This window comes from Hippopotamus amphibius, chromosome 3 (genome assembly GCF_030028045.1).
Source record: "Hippopotamus amphibius kiboko isolate mHipAmp2 chromosome 3, mHipAmp2.hap2, whole genome shotgun sequence".
Taxonomy (NCBI): domain Eukaryota; kingdom Metazoa; phylum Chordata; class Mammalia; order Artiodactyla; family Hippopotamidae; genus Hippopotamus; species Hippopotamus amphibius.
Genome location: NC_080188.1, coordinates 21,764,377 through 21,779,386, shown reverse-complemented (window position 1 = coordinate 21,779,386; position 15,010 = coordinate 21,764,377).

Genomic DNA, 15,010 nt, shown 5'->3' with positions numbered 1-15,010 from the left:
CCCTCAAAAAACAAAGTGTTCTCAGGGTGTTTTTTAAAACTGGCTTATGGAGTACTGTTTGTTCCTCAGGCTCCCAGACCCTTGACCATGTATGATACGGATACATTTCAGCTGCAAATTATTTGCACTGTTAAACTTTAGAGTCCATAGAAACATTCATGCTGCTAGAAAATTTGAAATGCTAGATTTCCAGGAAGAAAAATGAAGGCAAATTACCAGCCAGTATTTCAGTTTTGGGCAGACTAAATAGTCACAATATAATTACTAAGACTTCAAAGCATCCAGTCTTTATACACACTTTCTAAAAATATATACATAATACTAGAAATTTGGGGGGACAACATTTTACATGGAAAATAAAAAGGTATCTTTAAATACCCAGCTTCCGAAGTCCGCAATAACACACAGTCCTCCTAAGTATACAACCTCCTTTGGCTTCAATTCTTAAAGCCCACAGTAGTTTGAAAGCAATTCTCTAATTAGATGATGTCCCAGACAAAATGGTAAGAAAATCCCAGAGTCATTCCACCTCAGCCACATGAATCTAGCCTCCTTTCCTTAAAGGATGGAAATCATAGTTTGCTCATGCTGCAGAAACAAAATACCATAAACTCAGTGGCCTAAACAGCAGGAATGTGTTGTCTCACAGTTCTGGAGGCTCAATGCCCAACATCAAGGTGTCGGCAGGTTATTTCCCTCTGTTGGCTGGGAAGAAGAAACTGTCCCATGCCTCTCCCCAGCTTCTGGTGGTTTGCTAGCAATCTGTGGCATTCATTGGCTTGAATGAATCAAGCCAATCTGAAGCATCACCTTGATCTCTGCCTTTGTCTTCACATGGCTTCCTCCTTGCATGCGGGCTGTGTCCAAATTTCCCCTTTTTATAAGGACATCCGTCATACTGGTTCAGGGCCCTCCCTACTCCAGTATGACCTCATTTTAAGTAATTACATCTGCAACAGCCCTATTCTAATTAAGGTCACATTCCATGATGTGAGAGGTTAGGACTTTAACAAATGAATTTTAGGGATAGACAACTCAATGTATAACAAGAATTTAGATAATTTATTTGCTCATATGTTATACAAACTCAATCATCCAAGACATACAAAAAGCAGGGGAAAAAAACATTCAAATTAGAGAGGACCTCTACATATCAAAGTTATACAGATCTATTTCATATCAGTAATTCATTTATGCACATTCAAGAAAACTTATTGAATAATATCAATGATGCTAAGACACAATGGGGGATAAAAGAGCTCACATGCCGTTAAGGACAACCTGACACACGTGCCCTGCACAGACAAATAATATTTAAAATGTTTATTCAATACTTACTTAGTGGCAGTGGAAAGAAATGGGTATCCTATTAATAAAAATATTTTTTCTTTATTCCAAGATCATGCATTAAAACTATAATTAACATTTGTTTTTATTTGGGAAATTCTTCCCGTTCACAGTTTTCTGTCATTCATAATTAAATAATGTTAATAATTCATACTCATTAAGGATCCAGGTAGGTTACAAGATTCTAGTTACAGCTAACTGTTCAACAAATATTTATTTGAAAGGTTTTTCTCTGCTGGCTATCATGTTGGCAAAATAGTTCCTACCTTTTTGTAGTTCTTGATCTCCTCTTCCGTTTCTTTTGCACTTTTCAAACTAGAGGAAGTCTTGGGGGGCATACTTAAAAGTTCAAACTTTAGATAATAAAATAAAGCACTTACTCTCATCAAATAGCACTGCCCAGCTCCAGGATTATAGATGACTATGAGCGCCAGCTTCCGGGAACTGTCACTGGCTGGTTTCAGAGTGGGCGACACAACCCAATGTACCCGTGTATCCCAAACACATTACATGGAGACAGAGAACACCTAGGAGGCGCTTCTTTGAAGTTTCCATTTGTTGCCCCCCCGCCCCCGCCCCGTGTAGTTAGAGGTAGATAGCATGAACAATATGCATTTTTCTGGCTGTGTAAAAAGAAGAGAAATAATTTATTCCAAAAGAGGTCAGAAATAAGAAATTTACCCTGAAAATATACTTTGGTATAATTCTGGTGGGACAGATTTACATGATGAACACCATATTTCCCATTCATTCCGGTGAGATTTTAGTATTTCCTTATGAATTGAAGCCCCAGGAAGCTTTTGATGTGCCCTTGAATTAGTTTTGCAAACTAGTAGAGGACATGACCACATAAATCAGGGAATCTCAAGATTGGACACACCTCGTAGGTAGAGGAAAAATCCAGAACATCCCTGTGGTCTGGCTTTTCCCAGCTTTATGTGCTGGGGAAGTCAACTGCTGAGTGGTGCACAGACTCTGGAATCAATGTCTGGGCACAAATCCCACTTCTAGCATTAACTATGTGACCTTGATCAAATCTTTTGACCTTTCTGTATCTCGTTTGCCTCTTACATAAAATGGTAATAACATCAGTGTCTGCTTCATGGAGCTTTGTACAGATCAAATTTATTAATACCTGTAGACCGTTTAAGACAATACCTGGCACATACCAAGCACAAGTGTTAGCTATTATCAGAAGTTTGTAATTGAATAGGAAACTATTTTGCTGTGATGTTACATGTTGATTTGAACTTCAAACAAGCGTATTTCTTAGTTGGCATGGAGTGGGCAGTGAAGCAGCTGGGCATACATTCTACTCAATAAGCTTCCTGAAAGGGATACACTGCTCTCTCTCTCCAGGGTAGCTCCACCCGCTAGGAAGATGCTCTCTGACTATGCTGATCCTGTCCAACAGGTTTCAAAAAGCACTTTGCTAAACAGAAGAGAATCACGCAGCATCCTAGGGCACACTGAGCTTACTGAGCCTGCCTCTTACTTTTTCTCAATTAGGATGCACAGACTTCTACCAGACATCTATTAGGGACCCTCCCTCTGTCCCCTACTGATCAAGGGAAGATGAGGATCAGTCTCGTGGTTGTGTTGCTGCTGTTTAACCTGAAAGCATGTGTGTATGGGTCTCTTGACATTGGACACAACCAAAAGTTACAAGAACCTGAAACACATTTGTAACCATGTCTGAAACCTCAGAATCCTCAGCCACCCTAAGATAGACCTCAACATGGCCTTCTGGTCTGGTCACTCAACAGATGCTTATATCAGGAGCTGCAAAACAGCAAAATAACTTTGGAAAACCATAACAAAGGGTCACAAATTATAAATTCCATACAATGAACTAAAGTTCACGGGAGGGTAGAGGAGAGAAATTACCACATCATTACCAGAGGGAATAAACAAGGGAGAGGAAAGGGACTAAGGTTTAGAAAGATTCTACAGAGGAAGCATTTGAACTGGGTCTTGAAGAATGTTGTGGCAATGATTTGCAACTTCTTATTTGCCCTAAGAGAGGTGAGGAATAGACACATTTTCAACATTAAAAATAGCTCACTGTAACAGACTACAATAGAACCAGGTTTACTAGGAAAAGAGTGGCATTGATGGCTTGAAAACAAATTGATCCACTCACTCACTCACTGATCCCTACACACTCATCTTATACATAATCACTAACACAAGGAAAAGAGACTACAGTGAGGGCCCAGACACATGTTTATCTGATTGGACATGAGCACGAAATTACAAGCTGCACAATTTAGGACTAAAAGATGAAAATTTATATTGTGAAAATATACAAATGCAGGATAGCCTAAGCTTTCAAAACAAAGTCTTGTTAATTTTTCTATAGAATTCCTGAACTAGGTGGGTCTTGCAGAAAAGGTAGGGGAATGGAGCAGGAAAGAAGCATTTTTTTCTCTTTTCTTATTTTCAAGTTCTTTACAGCATACATCATAGGAACTACTCTCTCAAGAAAGGATCAAGCCACACATTTACATGGCTTTCAGTTTATTTGATATTTGGTTATCCGTGTTCCCATCCATGAGGACTGACAAGTTTGCCTAAAATGAAACCACATCAAACCAAACCAAATAAAATTTTCCATATTCTTAGAAAGTATCAGCAACTCTTTCTTGACTGTAGGAAGAGTCCCAAATTCCTAAGCTTGGCTTTTAAACCCATGCAATAATCTGATCAGACCTTTATCTTTATCTCCTAATTTGTAGCAACAAATCTCCTGACCTTTCCTCAACTGTATTCTCTCCTCTCCATCTATATATTTGTTTTTTTTTTTCTTGTTTACCTAAATAATACCCAGTTTTCAAGTTCCAACCCATTCCCCTCTTCCTGTGACAAGTTGGCTATTGTTCTGAATCTTATGTAGAAAGAGAGGGTCCAGCCTTGGGACCCTTTGTTTCCCAAAAAAGTGAAAATCATTGAGAGGAGCTTTCATTTCATGAACATCAGAGGCCTATGCCCTCTTCCCATGTCTCACCAGTGTCCCAGCATGTGGCAGGGCCTCTCAGAGATGGGCAGGCACAGGTACCTTGGACCCTGAGCAAAAGGCCCAATGGAATAGAGCAAGAAGAGACTTCAGGACTGTGTGTAATGGATCCCCTGACCTTCTAGGGGCCATAGAGCAGATCAGCAATGACCATGAAAAACTAAGACCAGAAGTAGTCTTCAAAGTTCCCAGGCTTCTTAAAATAGAGAGGATTCCTTAAAATCATTGAAGATGGTTTTCCCCACAAATCCTGTTGGATGGAGACCAAATCAATCAAAGATGATTTTTAAAAACTAAGAAATATGACATTTGTCACAACTGAATTCATAACTCTGTTCTATTTGGCTTCTCTTATTCTTTTAAAGTAGATTCCCTCTCTTCATCTCGAATACAAAATATTTCCCATTTCTATGGTACCGTCTGTGATATGCAAATGGCCACACAGCCAAATTAGATAGCAAAGCAAAGATTACTGGGTATGTCATTATGCTGAGGATTCTATTATTCAAAGATAAATGAGAAGCACTGGTAGGCTCAGTAGAAGGAAAGTGGCATAAATGAAATCGGTATGAATCTCTCAGTTCCTTCCTCTGATGTCATCCTGTACATCTTTATGGTTAGTTAATGCCTGGTCTGACTGTGCTTATAAAAATAGGAAAAAACCAGAGCCCTCTTTCTCTCTGCTACATGAGTATACATCAGAAAGCAAGCCTCTGCAAATGAGGGCTCTCACCAGACAGCAAATCTGCTGGCACCTTGGTCCTGCAGTTTCCAGTCTCCAGAGCTTTGAGAAATAAATGTTTGTTGTTTAATCTATCCTGTCTATACATTTTGTTATAATAGCCCAAACTGAGTAAGATACTAGGTAATTCACTCTGGATGGTTGTTGATTCTTCCTAGGGTCTTTCAGATGTCATCCCTAAGGTATAGAGTTTACTTATGCATGCACTCAGGTACTGTTTATACTGAAATAACTTTAAATTACAGACTATAAAATATTAGGATGTTTTCTGTGTATTCTTTGCTAACAATTGTTAATATACACAAAGTTGATAAGTTATAACTAGGATAAATATCTATTTTAAAGATGAGAAAACTGAAGCACAGAAATCTATTTACTAATTTTGTGACAATTCTAAGCTTTAGATTTTTCATTTGTATAATATGGTCATTGTGATAAATACAAATGATAATAGATGTAAACTTCTTTTCTCAGTGCCAGGCATTCAGGAAGCATTCAAGGAATTATAATTTCAACATTCTAAATGAAATATAAATGAATTAAAGAATTTTTGAGCCCTCACTTTAATATCTGAGAGTATTGCCTCTAGGCAGTAATAGAATTTTACTCTTATACAAAGCTCAGAAATAATTTAAGACTAATTCCTCCAAGAAAAAAGCTTAAAGAAGTTTTTTGCTTTCCTGAGATAGTATAGAAAATCTTACCATAGCTAAAGCCTGATGAGAGTCTAATATTGGCTGATAAAACAGGACTAGCACGTTTATGAGTTAAATCCTCTTTATGTTTTATTTAGCGTAACTATACTCAACATACCACATCCTCATAATGTTCTATCCCCATACCTGTGTTTCTTAGAAGTCATCCCAAGCATCTTATTATATCAGCTTGTTCATTTCTCTCTGGCTATTTTCATTATCCTCCTTTGGGTGTTATGTCAAGAGACACATGACATCATTCTAGAGGGTTGCCTTATGGCTCTATCTCTGGCTTTACTGCACCTCTTTCAGTCCTGGCCCAATGTCAGGTTAGCTCTATACTGATTCACCAGCTGGCAAGAACCCAAAGTGTTTCTAGCCCTGGGAACTACAGGAGACAAAATGAAATGGAGATGGCAATACAGAAACCCAAAGTCAAAGGCTCACTTCCAACTTTTGGCACAAGACTCAGTTTAGAAGGAATATGTTCAATCATGGCAGTAGACACTGGGAATTTTACAGAGTATGCTGAGTAATTTTTGGCCTTTCCACAATTCCTGGCATGAACAATGCATTAAAAGAATACTAAGTCATCAATGATTTTTTTCCCATTTCTAAAACTCTAAAATACAAACTATTTTTCCTTAAAGTCTTAGATTTGAAATGGATATTAGAGGTTTTAATACAGTCTCCCAAACAACATCAACTTTTATAATACTCCCCTCAGGTGGCAGCAAGCTACATTGTTTGACAGATCCAGTTATTAGAAAGTCCTTAGTTTCATTCAATAAAATTTGCCTTTCTGTAACTTTCAGGTGCTGGTCAGAAAATCAATCCTAAGGCCACAGCATTTCAAAGTTGGCAAGAGAGAATTCCCTGGTGGTTCATGGTTAGGGCTCAGTGCTTTCACGCGTGGGCCCAGTTTTGATCCCTGGTGGGGGAACTAAGATTCTGCAAGCTATGCTGTGCGGCCAAAATTAAAAAAAAAAAAAAAAAAGTTGGCAAGAATCTCAAGACTCTTCTGCTCTCTAGAAGGTCCACAATCAAATTGAATCTCCTTATCACATTAGAACTCATAATAGTTAGGCTTTGCTGGATAACCAATCATCTCCAGTATCCTAAACAACAAATATTTATTATCTCTCATCTGAGTAATTCTTCCACTGGTTGGCTCAGCTGTGGCTGGGTGGTCTAGAGTGGCCTGATTCACATGTCTGGCCATTGTCAGGCTGGTGGTTCTAGAGGTGACCTCAGCTGGAACAGTTTGTCTTTGGTCCACATGGTATTTCATCCCCTAGTAACCACTCTGGGCTTCTTCACATCATTATCTCAGAGTTCCAAAGAGCAGTACTTTTTCAGCCTCTGATGCACCATGTTTGCTAATATCCTTTTGGCCAAAGCAAATCACATGAGTATACTGGGCTAGATAGTATCCCCTGCTAAGTTCATGTCCTTCCCAGAACCTCATAATGTGAACTTATTTGGAAATAAGGCTACTGCAGTTGTAATTAAGTTAAAGTGAGGTCATCCTGGAGTAGCGTGGGGCTTTAACCAATAGGACTTGTAACTTATAAGAAGCAAAGAAGAAACACGGAAACACACAGGGAGAATGCTGTGTGATGACTCAAGGGGACCAAAGATTGCCATCAACTTCAGAAGCTAAGAGAAAGACATGGAACAGATTCTCCCTGGAGCCTCCAGAGAGAGCATGGCCCTGCCAATACCTTAATTTCAGACTTCTAGCCTCCAAAAACTGTGAGAGAAAAAGTTTCTGTTGTTTTAAGCCATCCAGTTTGTGGTAGTTTGTTATAGCAGCCCTAATTAACGAATACACATGGCCAAGCAGAGATTCAAGGGATGAAGGAAAAAACATCACCACTATTTCCATTAAAAAGAAGAATGGGGGGCTTCTTAGGTGGCACAGTAGTTAAGAATCCACCTGCCAATGAAGGGACACGGGTTCCATCCCTGCTCCAGGAAGATTCCACATGCCATGGAGCAGCTAGGCCCGTGCTCCACAACAATTGAGCCTGCGCTTTAGAGCCCGTGAGCCACAACTACTGAGCCCATGTGCTGCAACTACTGAAGCCCACGCGCCTAGAGCCCGTGCTCCGTAACAAGAGAAGCCACGGCAATGAGGAGCCCGCATACCGCAATGAAGAGTAGCCCCCACTCACTGCAACTAAAAGAAGGCCCGCGCACAGCAAAAAAGACCCAACACAGCCAATAAAATAAATAAATAAATAAATAAATAAATAAATAAATAAATAAATAAATAATAAATTTATTTAAAAAAAAAAAAGAACAGAAACATCACCCTGCACAGTGACGTGCACAGAGATGGGAAGAATCTGCAGGCACATTTTCAATTTACCAAAGAGACCTGCAAGCATGTGACACATCCCCCTCTCTGTCATCCTTTCCAGGATAGTTCCACCCAGTTTCTACAACCACGTCTCAAAACCCCTTCCATGTAGGCTGCTCTCTCATTGTATTACAAATTTGTCCATATCCCTCTTAAAAGACAGGGCAGTGATTTTACTATATACTCTGGATGTTTTCTCTTGAGCAGCACTATTGAGTTTTGTATTTGTTAGGCTGTGTCTGGCTGCAAGTAATAGAAAAATCTGACTAACAGGGGCTTGAAATAAAAGACCACTTATTGCTCGGCTTAACAAGAAGTCTGGAGACAACTGGTGCCAAGTTTGGTACCTCCACAATGTCAGGGCTTATGTCGAAACCTCTGAAAATGTTAGTCTCCCCTAAATGGCTGCAGGAGCCCTGCCTTAGCTCTGAATATCATATTTCCAAGTGGCCATGTCCCAGGTGGCAAAGGAGTGGACGGAGGAGTGAGAGAGAAGTTTCCTGACTTGCCTTTGTCGTGTTGTCAGGAAGGAGATATTTTCCAGAAGTCTCTCAGAAAATTTTTCCACAGTCTCTCTGACTAGAACTGAGCCATAGAGCTAGTCCTTGCTCCACGGAGGCTTTCAGAGCAAGTTCTTGCTTTGTTGGTTCTACGGGGGGCTCCAGCAAGGGAGAAAGCCATTGGGAATGGCTGTTGGGTATAGTCCTTGGGCAGCTAACTAAGCATGTCAGACACACCTCCTCAAAAACACATGGCATTTCGAAGCAGGCATACGAATGTGGTCACTTTCATGTAAGGGATTTTTAGAGAGGACAAAAATTTTCACCAACTCTTTAAATTAGCAAGCAATAGACTCATCACATAGTCTAGGGAACAGAGAATAAGAATTAAACATGAGGGCTCTGAAGTCAGACAATCTGGGCTCAAACCCCAGTTTTTAATTTACCGGGTGAGTGACAATGGGTAGATGACTTAACTTCTCTCTGTCTTAGGTTCTGCATCTTAAAAATAATAATAGTACTCACTCTTAGGGTTGCAAAGATCAAATACATTACACTTGTTACAATGTCTGGCACATAGTAAATACTCAACACATATTAGTCATTCCTAGTATCCCTGTGCCCGCTCCCATTGTGGGATAAGGTAAGGACCAGATATCGAACAAGGAACAACGATGTTAGTGTACATATATTTACATTAAAAACCTATAAGAACACATAAGAAACGGCTAAAAGTGATTACCTCTGGTAGGGAGACAGAGGCTTTTTAGTGAATACTTTTACATATTCCAGTTATGAGAATACATATTATCTAGTCAAAAATATTTCAAATCCCTATTATGTATTTAAATCAATTAGGTCATGATTTCATGAAATTATAAGACAAAGCATTCTCCCAGATATTAGCAGTAGTTACCTTTGGGTGACTCGAGTTAAGGATATTATTTACATATCTTTTCCTTGCTGGAACTCTTCTGTGGAAGGCAGCATAATGCCCCCTGCCCCCAACTGAAAGATGTCTGTGTCTGAAATGCTAGAATCCATGAATATGTTAGGCTACATGACAAAAATAATTAAGGTTGCAGATGGAATTAAGGTGGCTAATACTTGACATTTAATAGGGAGATTCTCCTGAATTCTCAGTGGACTCAGAAACATAAGACTCAAACGTGGAAGGGGGAAGCTGAAGACTCAGAGTCAGTGGGATGCTGATAGGGACAGAGTAAAGGGATGAAGTAGGTGATTAAATCTTAATCTCACTAAGGGATCATAAGCAGAGAAAAAAGTATCGGAGACCCCTGTACGTTAATGATCACTCAAGAAAGCAGGCTTGCCTAACAAAACCAAGCAGGCTTGCTTAGCAACAAAAACATGCAACAGAAGCATGAGACATGCCCCCAAAACAATAAAACAATGGTGAAATGAGACCCACATCCTGCCCAGCATGGTCAGTAAGTTAATGATTCCTATGACATGCTCCTCTGTGCACACTAAAAATCAAAATATAGGGAAAAGGTGACATTCCACGGAAACTGGAGATGTGTTGCCATTTTTAGCATATGTTACCGTCTTTTTGTTCATTTCCATTTCGCCATCACAGTTCCAGTCTGACCATGTAGGGATAAGAAAACTCCCTTCCTGACGCGGAGGAGGAACTGGTGAGGGAAGCTTGCCATCTACTCAAGAAGGAGGAAGACAGGGATCTTCTCCCCTCCCCACTTTTCCTTTGATTATAAACCTGTAGCCCACTAAGTTCACAGGCTGGCGCCCTCTTGTCCACCTGTGTAAACCTCACAAGCATCCTATTCCAATAAATCACTTCTTATCTATCACTTTGCCTCTCACTGAATTCTTTCTGCACTGAGACATAAAGAACCAGGGCTCCTTGGAGCCCCCTGAGACACAGTTCTGTGGTTTCAATGCCATGTGAGAAAGACTCACCTGGCCATTGCTGGTGGGGAAGGTGGCAGCAGACAGTGAACAAGGGAGTACAGGCAGCCTAGAGAAGCCGGGAAAGGCAAGAAAATGGATTCTGCCCTAGAACTTCCGGAAAGGAACGTAGCCTTGCCAACTCCCAGATTTTAGCCCAGTGAATCCCATTTTGGACCTCAAATCTCCAGAATTTAAGGTAGTAAGTTTGTGTTAAGTCACTAAGTTCATGGTAATTTGTTACAGCAGCAATAGGAAACTAGTAAATATGTCCCCCATGTTTTAAATAATGAGAATGTATCATTTTAAAAATCAGAAATAAATAAAATTTAAAGATTTTATATATACATACAAACTGGAAACAGGACCAGAGTACTAAATAACATTTCCTTAATGTATACATGAGATGACACACACCATTAGCTTGTAATTGCGCAGAGACACGGCCCTAAAGCACCCAGGCAATCATCAAAAGGCACAAAGAGGCCAAGTGTGTGCTCTCACATGCCTGGCATTGATAGTTTTCATTCTACCCATTCCCTAGTCCTCATCGATCGCTCTACAGCCAGCAGGCATGCTGCACCTACCTAGTCTTCAACAGAAGTGCAGATTTTACAAAAAATAGGAAAATCAAACTGTAAAAAGGAAAAACATATTAAAAAGACTGCTGATACAACATCATTGTTTGAACAGCAGGAAATGTTCTGAGACACCAGATAGAAATCTGTTTCTAATGTGATATACCCAGTTTTCCAGAGAACAGAAAATTGCCTGTTATGAATGCATTGTCATGATGACAATTGGAAAAAGAACAAAATTGCACTAAATTCCTTTGTTTTTCACTGTACCTTTCAAACCTAGAGACCTAAAAAAGCTTTACAGTGTAGTAGTTTGATGTTTTCTTTTTTCTTTTTTTAAATTTTATTCAAGCATAGTTGATTTATAATGTTATGTTAATTTCTGCTGAACAGCAAACTGATTCAGTTATACATATGTATACATTCTTCTTCATATTCTTTTCCATCATGGTTATCACAGGATACTGAATATAGTTCCTTGTGCTATACAGTAGGATATTTTTTAAAGATGAAAAGTAAAATCAGTTGGAAAATCTTTAAAGAACAGAGTGAAGTAGTTCTTATAAGAGAAGTGTTTTACTTAAACTTTTTCTTAAATTGCTTATTTTCTTCCTGATTACAAAAGTAATATATACTCATGGTAGAAAATTTACAGAATACAGAAAAACACATAGAAGAAAATACTAATCATTCATATTCAAAGGAAATCATTGCTAAAACCTTTGCCTTATTTTCTCCCATTTTAGAGGATTTTCATAGTAAAGCTATAATAATATATAGTATACACAATTTTTATTTTAATTTTTTGTTAACATTACAATAGCCTTTCATACAGAATACAAAATGGTAGTACCACCATGATTTTTATTTTTCATAACTTTCATATTTGCATCCATTGTGTGGATGTACCAAAATATATTTACACCTAGCCTAGAGCTGAATAATTAGGTTGATTATAACTATACATATTGACAAATACTGTTTTAACCAACAGCTTTATATGTATATTTTTCTACATTAAGAATTGTTTCTTTAGGATCAATAGAAGTGGAATAAAACAGCTTAGAATTGGAATAGCTAAGTTGAAATGTAAGAATATTTTTGAGAATTTAATACACGTTGATGAAGTTCTTTCTAAAGAAGTATATATTGATCTTCAAGCAGTAATGGAGACAGTCTATATTATCAACTCTAACAAGCTGAGTATTATTACTTTTACATCTTTGTAAATTTGATAAACAGGAAATAATATTTCCCTATATTTAAATTATTTTTTAGTTAGGTTAAACACTTTACTCACTTTTTATTTGTAGGTCTTCTTTTGTAAATTTTCTAGTCACATCATTTGTCAATTTGTTTTTTAGGGTTAATTTGTTTAAAAGAGTTTACAGCAGCGGGGCAGAGATACTGAGCAAATGACAAAGTCAGATAGTTTATTACGGGGTTAGTTTCAGATCAGATACACCCAGAGAGTATCCTCTCTAACAGCAGGAACTGGCAACCACATAAATGTCATCATGACTCTGCTCTCTGCCTCCAGGGATGCTCTTCCAAACATCACCCCAATGCTGGATGTTTGCACTCGCAAAAAAGGCCTAGTGAATGGCAAGATATAAGTTACCTGTCTGCACTTTCCTAAAAATTCTTACTTTCAGGAGCAAGTTGGTGGTTCCAAGGAAGTCCAGACATACCTTATCTAGAAGCTCTCTAACAGAAGGAAATGGAGGTAGGCAGAGCAGGGCCAAGAACACCCTAGAGAAATGAGATGGCTCCCCAGTCTGTTGCATATCCATGGGGATGATTCCCTTCAAAAAAGGGGGGCGGGGTCCCTTAAGCGCTACCACCATGGGATGAAGAGTCGATCAACGAGTTTCATCAGTTATTCGTTCTCAAGCATATGAATCACAAATGGATTTGCCCTAATGATATTTTTAGAATGGCTTCATATATTTTTCATGAATACTTTGTATATTGACTCTTCACCCTGTTAACAGCTTGGTTTGGTTTAAGAACAATGTAACCAGCACACTGGGTTTGAGGGCGTTTTTGTTTGTTTATTTTGGGGGGTTTTTGGGTTGTCGTGGTTTTGGTTTTGTTTTGTTTTGTTTTGTTTGCTTGGGAATAGCTAAATAAATAAAATAGATGGTTTCATAAAAATAAAACTCAGCAAGGAATTACAGCTTCCCTGAAGCTGGGATGGGGGGAGGAGTGTGGAAAGTTCCAGGTGGATTTTCAGGTCAAAATCTCATCCACTTGAGAATTAAAAGAAAAAATATATATATGTCATGAAAAAAGAGAGAGGGTCCCTTACTGAGCAGGACACCCTATTGGTAGTTTTATATGGCATCTACCCCCTGAGACCTCCACTTGGCAACTTAGAATGATATATGTGCAGTGAAATACTACTTTTTTAGAACCCTTTAAAAATGTAAAAATTTGTGTCAGATAGAGACTATGTATATTATTTTCAGTTACTTTGGTTTCATCTAAAACAGAACCCCTAAAAATGGCTTTAACCATAGGGTATTCTTATCTCAAACAAAGTAGAAAATTAGGTTAGTCCACGGTGATTAATTCAGTGGGTCAACAATGACTGGACTCCAGCTGAAATTTCTGTGATTTTCGGAGCTGTTTTCAGATAACTGCCATGATCCCACATATCAGTCCTCAAACAACAATGTCCAATAAGACATTTGATCAGGGGAGAAAATATTTCCCAGAAGCCCACAGCACAATTCACCTTAAAATGGATCAGTCAGAATTGGTCACAAACCACAACTTCAACCATTTGCAAAGGGGAACAGGATTATTAAAATTGTCTTAAACCAATCACGATTTGCCCCTGGACTGGGTTTATAACCCCCAACACCTAGACAAAATCCTGGCTCTGTAGGCAAGGAAGTGGTGGCAGAATGGTTCACATGTAAGCAACCAAAAGTCTGCCACATCACATCTTGTTCAATCTATATTTTCCCAAAATTTAGTGAAATACAAAGCAAATATTTGTAGCTAAGTTAATAAATGAAAGTAAATTGGAATACCTTTATAAAATATCAGAAGCACATTACCTGTACCAAGACATTATGAAATATCCTGTTTTCGTAGAATACTAAAAGGTAACACTCAACAAAATAAATGTATAATTATTTCCTTGAATGAAGAAATAGCTTAAATTTGACAGCATCAGAATACTTTGAAATTAAAATGAATAATTAAACACTTGTAAACTGTACTAGTTTGACAAATTTAGAGAGATTAAGTTGGAGGAAACAGTTATAAGGAAATATTCAAAATTGCACCATACAGTCTTTACCGATTACCTTTAAAATGACACCAGTATGGATGCTGCTTTTCTATTTTCATAAAATTAAGCTACCTAAATAGCACCCAGTTAATGAAGAAAAGATTATTAGGTCACAAGCTATTCAGTTGATTCCTACTTCTATGCTCCCATGATCATAATTGTGTTGGACCATTTATCACATTGCACCATAATTTATCCTATGAATCAGTATTTTTCTCTCCTTTTTGAGGGCAGACACAGGTCCTATTCAGTTCAGTACTCGCAGGAACATGTAGTAGATATTCTGTAAAGTATTTGCCCAAGACCCAGTCACCAGTATCTACTAAGTGGCTTGTTCTGTGTTTCACAATATTTCTGTCCCAGTTATTAAGTAACCCTCTCTGAGCTCTAACCCCACCCTTCCTCATACCCTGCTTTGCCACCTGGACTTGGCTCTGCCAAGAGGGAGGCAGCAAGGCTGGAGAAGGAAGAAGAGACTTGCTTTTTCCGATCTGCTTCCTGTTCCTATAGACATCACCCCAGGGTTTCTCCACC